Consider the following 9960-nt stretch of genomic DNA (forward strand, 5'->3'; position numbering starts at 1 on the left):
TTGTAAAACTCAACTTGGATTGCATTTTTAAGTACCCATATTTTGGTTTATTTTTCTTTCTGTTGCCTGGATTTGCAGCCTAAGCCCTTGAAAGGGGATGGCTAGGAAGGCGAAGTGCTTGTGGAATTTTTAGCCAGCTTTTCTTCCTGCAAAAAGGAGTTGATAGTGGTCTCTTCCTCGGGAGCTCCAAAACAAAGCAAGAGGAAAATAACTGCGGTGGCCCTCCAAGAAGGACACTTGGTGTCTAGCATAAGAAGCAAATAAACAGGGTGATCATTTTCAATCTGTGTTAACCCCAAAGTTAGCAAGCCCCCCCCTTTTTTTTTCTCCTCTTTAAGTTCCTTCTTGAAGAGGTTGATTATCGCTGCTGAGTTTCTTGAAATGTAGTCAACCATTCTCTGGTGCAGATAGGACGTGGCCCCCAAAGTTTCACTGGTGATAAATGAAAGAAAAACATAAGCAGATGTATGTGCGTGTGTCCGTGGCAGCGTTTACATACAGGTAACATGGAAGACCCTGGACTGTGTTCTTCGCCTCCTCTCGCCTTTCCTCATCTGTACAGACCTTCCTAAACAGCCAGAGCTCTCCGACGTAGACCTGTCTTGTACCCTCTTCCTTCGGACCAGCCTCGAGCCCAAAGCTCTGGGGTTGCCCTGTGACTTGAAATCTTTAGAGGTGACAGAAGGCCACAGAGCAAGCACTGCACACGGTCCTGCTGAAAGCCCAACCATTCCGTGAACTTTCAAAGCTAGTTTGAAAGTTAGTCAAGGTATTTACATGCTCCTTGTGATTCTGTTGTTCTGAGTGACAAAACAACACACAGCCTCCGTTGGCCTCAGACTTGTATCTTCCAACCTCTTCTTCCTAAGCGCTGGAAAATCTGGGGTGTGTCACCACACCAGCCTGTGAATTTGGCTGTTTGTTGTTGTTGTGTTTTTTTTTTTAATGTGAAAAACTTGGAGGCTAAATATGGAAAAAATTTTAAAGCCATCATAATTCCACCATCCAGAAAGAAGCACTTATTAAGTCTTCAAGTCTGACTGTTTCCCTTTCATTTATTTTACTGTTATTCAGTCAGCACACATTTATTAAACACCTCATTAGGGGACCAGATAATTTATCAGGTCCCAGTATACTGTGATGTTATTTGTGCCTCGGAGAAACTATTCATTCGAATTTCATTGACAGAATCTTCTATTTAAGTGTTCGTACTGACCACAGCAATCTAGTTTCATTAGGGCACGAGGCGTTTACAACTTTGAGCCATTTTTAAGATTAAAAAAATCATGTAGCAGAAGGAAGCAGAAAGGATTGCCACTAGGTACTGGAGGCAAAGGTGCCCCTAACCCATGCAGCATTAATAACTGCAAAACTGCCTGGGGCTGGGGAGACTGCTCTTCGCTGTGAAGAGCTCTTGGCGATCTAGCAGATGGCCCAGGCTCTGCTCCTGACACCCACATGGTGGCTCACAACCACCTGTACATCTGTACATCCAGCTCGGGGGCATCTTCTGATACCAGGTATACACATAGATGGTGCCGATACATACATGCATGGCGACACGCACGCACGCGCGCACACACACTAAAAATAAAAGATTTTTTAAATCCCTGCTTGTACCAGGCACGGTGGTGGCCACCTTACATAGCAACTTCTGCCCATACAGCAGTAATAACTGCAAAACTGCCTGGCCTGAGGCTGGGGAGACTGCTCAGCAATGGTCTTCCCACCATGTGGGAAGAAGAGGTCATCAACTGATCTCAAAATGCCCAGCCAGGAATACACAGACCCTGTCTCAAAAAAAAGAAAAAAAAAAAACCCTCCAGCTGTTTTGTCAGCCTAATCTACTAGACATTTCATTGCAAAATAACTTTTCCATTGTTACATGATTGGTAAGATAAATAAAATAAATAATTATGTGCAGACTTACATAAGCATCTTCCTGGCATCACTCTGTTGCTCTTCCACATGAGCAGAGTATCTGAATCCCATCCCATCCAACACCTTAAATATAACTTCCAGAATGATGGCCTTTTTGCCCAGAAAAGATACATTTAAATCCTCAAAGATAGGCCAAGGAGATGATAGAAGCAAGTAGAAGCCGTTGATACATAAAGCGACCTCAGTTCAATGCCAGGACCAACATAAAAAGCAAGATGGCTGTGATCCTTGTCTCCTATAAGGCTACATTCAGGAGGCAGAAAAATCAGCGGGCAGCTCCTCAGCCAGCAGGCAGCAGCCTCAAGTAAGACCCTGCTTCAAACAAGGTAGAGGTCCTTGTTTTCAAGCCTGATGACTTGAAACTCAGGCTGTGGAAGGAGAGAGCTGACTCACCCAAGTTGACCTCTGACCTCCTTGGGCAAGCTGTGTCAAGCGCATGTGAACATAGATAAATGCAAAGAAATACTTAGTGGAAAGGGAGACTTGACTTTTGAAGTTATCATCTGATCTCAGCACGCATACACACACATGCACAGACACACCCATACATACACACACACACACAAATAAATAAAGTGGATGAATTTAAAAAAAAAAATCTTCAAAAACACAATCATAACTTTTCCTGTTCCTAAAGCTATTGTATGTGAATATTGGCTTCATAAGACCACTCATACAATGCATCAGAGAAATTTTTTCTTATTTTTAAATATAATTGTACTATGAACTGTGAGGGTTTTTCTTCAAAATTCATATATTAAGAACTTAACTCCTGATGTGAGGTCTTAGAGGTGCGCTCCTAATGCTCATGATGAGGTCGGTGCCCTGATGGAAGAATCAGTCATCCTGCTGTCTCCCCTGCCTCCACACAGGAGCGCAGCAAGAATGCACGAGTAGCTCCAGGGAAGGTCCCTACCAAAATCCCGACCATGCTGGCATCATGGGTTTGGACTTTGAGCCCCCAAAACAATGAGAAGTTAACTTTAGCCATTTAAGTCTCCCAGTCTATTATATCTTGTTATGAGCTGACTAAGACACACAGATTCCCTTTTCCTTGAATGTAGAATGGAAGCTCAATATATATATGATGAAATAAAAACCAATGCCCTGCTCTTCTAGAGCATCTCATAACAAGGAATTAATTTCATGTGGTTCAGTTCAAGAGATTTTCCAATGTTCTGAATTAATCGGAGGTAGGTAGCTTTGGCAGAATACTTCAAACATAAGTGGTCCTCAAATGCCCTGAAATTTGCTCTACTCATTTTTGCTCCATGCAGCAGCAGTAAGCCTTGATTATGTGCTGTGTGTCATGTTTACATTGTGTAATTTGTAATGACTCTCACCAAACGCACTGCATCTTCCCAATATCACAGTTGATGCTGTTATCAGCCTTCCCATGCAGATGCAAAGACAGAAGTCAGAAGGCAGAGGAAAGAGAAGGGAAGGGAAGAAGGGAAGGGAAGGGAAGGGAAGGGAAGGGAAGGGAAGGGAAGGGAAGGGAAGGGAAGGGAAGGGAAGGGAAGGGAAGGGAAGGGGAAGTCATATGGAAGGGAAGGGGAAGTCATATGGTGTTGAATCTTATTACTTCATGACGGAGCCCACACTTAAAGAAATACGTTTTCAGCCAGGAGGTGGTTGTGCACGCCTTTAATCCCAGCACTCAGGAGGCAGAGGCAGGAGGATCTCTGTGAGTTCGAGGTCAGCTTGGTCTACAGAGAAAGTTCCAGGATAGCCAGGGCTACACAGAGAGACCCTGTTTCAGGGGGGAGGAAGAAGGAAGGGAGGGAGGGAAGAAAAGAGGAAGGGAAAGATGGAAAGAAAAGGAAAGGAAAGAAAGAAAGAAGGAAGAAAGGGAGAAAAAAAGAATGGAAGAATGATTTTTTTTTTCCTTCTGGTCTACTTCTCTGCCTCACTTTTTATTCATTTTCCAAAGCCAAATTCAGACTCTGAAGTTTAAAAGTTCCATTAGAATGGCTGCAGCCCCTTGAGTGTACAGCATCCTCCTCTTCTCTTGATGAAATTGTACAGCCTTACGCTCTTGGGGACGCTTCACGTACATCTTTTCACACCATCAAATCGGTGACTAGACTCTTGAGGATGAGAGCAGGGTCTAAAATGTATACGTGCAGGTAAAGTGCCCTTGTAGGGTTGCACACTGAGAGCTGTTTATGCGTTTTGATTATAATGCGTCATGTGAAGGACACGCAGCTCCTGCATGGTTCCAGGTTAAATCAGAGCAGAGAGTTCAGAGTCAGTGCCAACAACTTGTTAATGGCTCTAATTGGTCTTTCAACAATGTGTGAATTACTCTGAGTAACCTGCTTTTCTAGATCTGAAAATTATAGCTCTTATATTTATTTTTCCTTGGGTTTCACCTTAGGGTATATATTTTCTTTTATCTTGTTTTCACAGGTAAGGTAGGTAGACCAAAATATCCGTACTTGAAGCCAGGAGTTTAAGAGCTGTAATCAGGACTAGACTCAAGCAGGGGTGGCTGTGAGATGGAGGAGGCCTGAGCTGAACTCTCAGGACTGGCGGCTTCCTCCTGTTTTGGCTTCAGTGGCCTTTGCTTTGCTCAGGTGTTGGAGGCTAGCAAGGTTAGCATGGAGCCCCTTTCTCCCAGCTTACGCAGGGCAGCCCTTCTGTCCTGAGTGTGACAATGGATCCCCAGATGCACAAGTCATTTGGTTCTTGCAGATCTTCGCTAAGAGTCTGGCCTGCTTCCGTTTTACCTGTGCTCTAGTACTGCTGTTCCACAAGTTGGTCTCATGCTCTGTGAGTCAGGCTGTGTGATCCCGACAATACCTTGGCTCTGTGCACCCTTAAAGAGGCACTGAAGGACTGATCCGTGAGGTGACTGTGTTCCTCCTCTTAGTGGCAACAGCAAATTACAGGATTCAGAAAGCTGAGCAATTGTGACATAGCCCAAAGAACTTGAGATAAAGAAGAAAATCTGAGAGAGAGGATTGGGAAACAGAAACAAGCATAAGGGTGTGTGGGGGGGTATTTATTTATTCTTTTTACTTCTATCTCAATTTTGCCTCTTTGAAAATGCCCTCTCCCTTCTCTACTCTGTTTCAGAAAGTGGCCCAATGTTAAAATAAACAAGAGGAAGACAGGTGCAGTCCTACCCATGCACGAACCTACAACCCCCTGACAGCGGAGTCAGCTGCGCTGGTTCTGACTGTGTGAACTGATCTGTGATACAGCTCTGTGCTATGCTGTGTCTTTGCTGATTTTTAGAAATTATACTTTAAATACATATTATTTGTATAATTAGTGGAATTCTTGACAGTGACACTTCCTCACTGCATACACTGCGCATTCATTCTATGCTTCCTGCTGCTTCTACTCAAGGACCGATCCCTTCCCCATAGTCTACTTAAGGATCTTTCCCCCAGCATCTTCCCAGTGTCTATAAGTTCCTCTTAATTTTTTTCTGTCCTCCCACTCTCTTATTCTTCCCTACATCTAGTAATGGAATGTTTGTTCTGTGCTTCTACAAACTTGACTTTTTGGGTTTTTTGTTTTGTTTTGTTTTGTTGTGGGGGTTTGAGACAGGGTTTCTCTGTGTAGCTTTGGCTTCCCTGAAACTCACTCTGTAGACCAGGCTAGCCTTGAACACAGAGATCCTCCTGTCTCTGCCTCCTGAGTGCTGGGTTTAAAGGCATGCACCACCACCACCTCCCAATGACTTTTTGGTTGTTAAAAGGGTAAGAATGTGCAGTGTTTGTTTTTCTGTCTGGCTTGTTTTACTTAACACAGTGACCTCCAGTTCTACCTACAATATTACAAATGATGGGAATTTGATTCATTTTATGGTTGAGTGGCATTCCACTGCATAAACACTCCATGTTCTCTTTATCTTTTCATCCAGTGAAGGGTAGGGTATCTGGATACAATTCCATATTTCAGCTGTGAAATTGTGAAATTGTGAACAGTGCCTGCAACGTTATTCAGGCACAAGTAACTGAGAACTTGATCATTTAAGACTTAATGGAAAATACAGGTACCTTAAGGAAATCAGCAAACTATTATTCTCTCGCTGTTTCTGAAGAAAGAAAGAAAGAAAGAAAGAAAGAAAGAAAGAAAGAAAGAAAGAAAGAGAAAGAAAGAGGAAGGAGGGAGGGAGGGAGGAAAGGAAGGAAGGAAAAAATTAAAAAATTAGGAAATCTTCAAATAAGATTTCAGAGTGTTCTGAGTATTGTTACACATAAGGCAATTTCCAAATTCTTCCCTACTCATCTAAATCTGAACTTTCCCACAATTGTTTACTGCTTGATGGGGAGCCTGAAAGTTTACTGAGTATCCTATGTCTTGGAAATTTTGAAGGGGCTTTCCCCCAACCTTTTCAACCTTGAGGAAGCTGCTCTAGGAGGTCCTGGTTCATTGAAGAGTCTGTAGGAAGTCTGTCTGAATTGCCAGTCAGGCACATAAATTCTCCCATAGTTTGGTCCTGCTTTTCCAGACTGGTCTCAGTTTCAAGTGCAGACAGGTTCCCACCCTGTGAAGGTTTCTCTCCTTGAGCCATTATTGTGTGTCCTCTCTATGTAGACCACTCAAACTCCTGTAGAACATTCAACTTCTAGAGCTGCCTCCCCACCGATCCCCTCCCCCTGCCATTTGCTTACTGTGAGGTCATGGGTAAGCCACCTTGACCTCTCTTAACCTTGAGATTGTGTGTGTGTGTGTGTGTGTGTGTGTGTGTGTGTAGTATAGTATATTTGTGTGTGAGCACATTCGTGTGCATATGGAGACAAGAGGAGAAAAGACACCAGGGGTCCTTCTCTATCACTGTCTGCCCTGCTCTCTTTAGACAAAGATTCTCACTGATCCTGGAGCTAGGCTGGCATCCAGCCAGACTTAGTGACCCTCTGGTTTCCTGGGGGTACGGGTGCAGGCAACCGTGGTGACTTGGACTTCTAGGGTGTGTTCGGGATGTTCGAATTACCCCCGATATTGCTCCTCAAGTTCCTCACCTGCAACAGAGAGAGCTAGAAAAGGTCTGGCATTTACAGAGAAGACTCCGGGTTTTGTTATGTTGAGCCTTGTTCTTTGTGGTCTGGATTCAATGCTGTTTTGCTTTCTTCAGTGAATTCATCTAAAATCTCTTTTTTCTGAATGAAGCAACTCTTCCCTCACCTCTTCTTAAAGTTTTGAGGTATTAAAAAAAAGACTGTGAAATTTGGTTTATTTCATACTATTAGAAAGCACATATGGGTTTCGTAAGCTGCATGTTTCAGTGGCTTATGGTATATCCGCAGGACTGTGCGGTCATCACTACTGCTAACGTTCTCGAGGGGTTCCCTGCGCCCTGGAGCATAGGTTCTGCAGGTCTTCACAGACCCTTCTGTTGTTTCCTTTTTAGATTCCTGCTCCGGGTGGGTGTGCAATGCCATTTCGTTGTGGTCTCAGCTTGCATTTACCTGATGACAAATCGTGCTGTGTCTCTTCCCCCCTTTTGAAGTCTGCTCAGAGTTCTATAGCAGGCATTGCGGCAGCCAGAACTAGGCTTCCTTTGGGATCTCCTACACATGCCTTTGCACAGAGCTAAGTGGTGACATTCAGATGTGGTAACTGAGTGAGTTCATTTCTTACATCACTTACAGGTACCTTCGAACAAGCTGACTGTAAAGGAGAAGACGGAGAGTAAAGAAAGTATGAAGCTGCATGTGACTGTAACCCCAGCACATGGATGATGAGGAATGAAAAAAATCATCCTTTACTTCACAGAGTTCGGGACCAGCCTGTACCACATGAACCCCTGATTCAAACATGTGAACAGCAACAAAGAACAAAATAACATGGGAGGAAGAATACATCAAAATCTCAAAAAAGAAAGAAAGAAAGAAAGAAAGAAAGAAAGAAAGAAAGAAAGAAAGAAAGAAAGAAGGAAGGAAGGCAGGAAGGCAGGAAGGAAGGAAGGAAGGAAGGAAGGAAGGAAGGAAAAGGTGGGAAGGGAATTTAAAAAAGAAGGAAGGAAGGACAGATTATATTCTAAGAGAATTAAAACTATTGAAAATGTCCTGGCATTTTTACTAACAATCCCCATTTGTTTTGTTTCTCCCCATGATTGGTTCAGCAGAATCAGTAAGGAAATAGTGTTGTTATTATTTATTATTGTTATGGTGATAGTGATGAGACAGGGTCTTATTATACATCCCAAGCTGACCTGGAACTGACCTCTATAGACCAAGCCAGCCTCAGACTCACAGTGATCTGGCTGTCTGAGTGCTGAGACTAAAAGGTACAGCCACAATACCTTACCAAAGAAGTATTACTTTTTTAAATCAATTCTTTTTCAGTTTTTAAATAAGAAAAAAATTAAACACCAAGAAGCAATTTCTTACCTCCTGTGGTAATTGGAGCACAAAAGCCTAATTCTCCCATATTCCTTTGAAAAATCTGTTTTCAGAGGGATGAAAACAATAGGGGAAACTCAGGGAGCAGCTTAGAAACTCAACTCAAGCACTGCTACAGTACAGAAGACCTAAGAAATGCTCGGCAGACACTCTTTCAAGGGAGCAGAACTCATCTGAAAGAAAAGAATGGGAACCCTAAATTCAGTACTTGCAAAGGGAAGACCCGAGGATCAGGAGAAAGGTGTGGGCACTGGATATGTACTGGACAGTGGCTGAAAGCCCGGAGAGGTTAAAACTGTAGCCTCCAGGGAGGTGGGGGGAGGCACTTACCAATCCCTTGAGAATGTGCCAACTACAAAACCCACGGTGTAGATCCCATTACAGCGCTACAGCAGACTGTTGAATGAGAGCATCTAGACCAGCTAAGCTCTGGCTACTCTCAACAGACTTTATAGGGCAGATGCTCAGTAGAAGGTGTCCCAGCTACCAGGACTGCCTGCCTCCCTTAGACATCCAGTTGGATTTCCAGGTACACCCCCGCATCTGATGAACCAGTCCCTTCTTCAGCCCTGAAGGATGTGCATGGTGTTCCTAGCGGGTTTATTTATTCTTTAATTGTAAGAAATAGAGGCTTAATCATCGTTGCTTGAGTCAGAAGGAGCAAGAAGAATTACTGTAATTGCTTTCTGAAGCATAATGGGAAACAGAAACTTTCTGGAAACGCAAGACCAGAAATCTCAGAGTGGCCAGACCTCACAAATACCAACACAAAGGAAGCTAGAAAGGCATAGCCCAACACATGACTGCATAGAGCCGCCACCATTCTGCCCCACTGATACACGCTGTACTACCAAATACTACTGTAAATGAAATATTAAAACACTCTTAAGGCATAAAGGAAATAAACAACATTTACAAGCTTAAACATTTTTTAAAATTTATTTATTATTTATTACAATTTATTCACTTTGATTATTGTCTGTAGCCCCCTCCCTTGTCACCTCCCAGTCCCACCCTCCCTCCCTCTTCTCCCCTATTCCCTTCCCCTAGTCCACTGATAAGGGAGGTTCTCCTCCCCTTCCATCTGACTCTAGCCTATCAGGTCTCATCAGGACTGGCAGCATTGTCTTCCTCTTTGGCCTGGCAAGGCTGCACCCCCCTCCAGGAGAAGGTGATCAAAGAGCCAGCCTATGAGTTCATGTCAGAGACAGTCCCTGTTCCCCTTACTAGGGAACCCACTTGGAGACTGAACTGCCATGGGCTACATCTGAGCAGGGGGCCTAGGTCCTCTCCATGAACATCCTTGGTTGGAGTATTGATCCTTGCAGATATTAGGCCCAGTTGTTTTTGGCTAATTAGTCTCCTTGTAGAGCTCCCATCCTCTCCATATCTAAAATAGGCTCAACTGTACAACAAGGACATTCACTCAACCATGTTCCTAGCAGCTTTATTTGTAATAGCCAGAATCTGGAAACAACCCAGATGCCCCTCAACTGAGGAATAGATTCAGAAATTGTGGTACATTTACACAATGGAATACTACTCTGCAATTAAAAACAAGGAAATCATGAAATTTGTAGGCAAATGGTGGGGACTAGAAAAGATCATCCTGAGTGAGGTATCCCAGAAGCAGAAAGACGCACATGGTATGTACTCA

The sequence above is a fragment of the Meriones unguiculatus genome, chromosome 11, assembly GCF_030254825.1.
Source record: "Meriones unguiculatus strain TT.TT164.6M chromosome 11, Bangor_MerUng_6.1, whole genome shotgun sequence".
NCBI lineage: Eukaryota > Metazoa > Chordata > Mammalia > Rodentia > Muridae > Meriones > Meriones unguiculatus.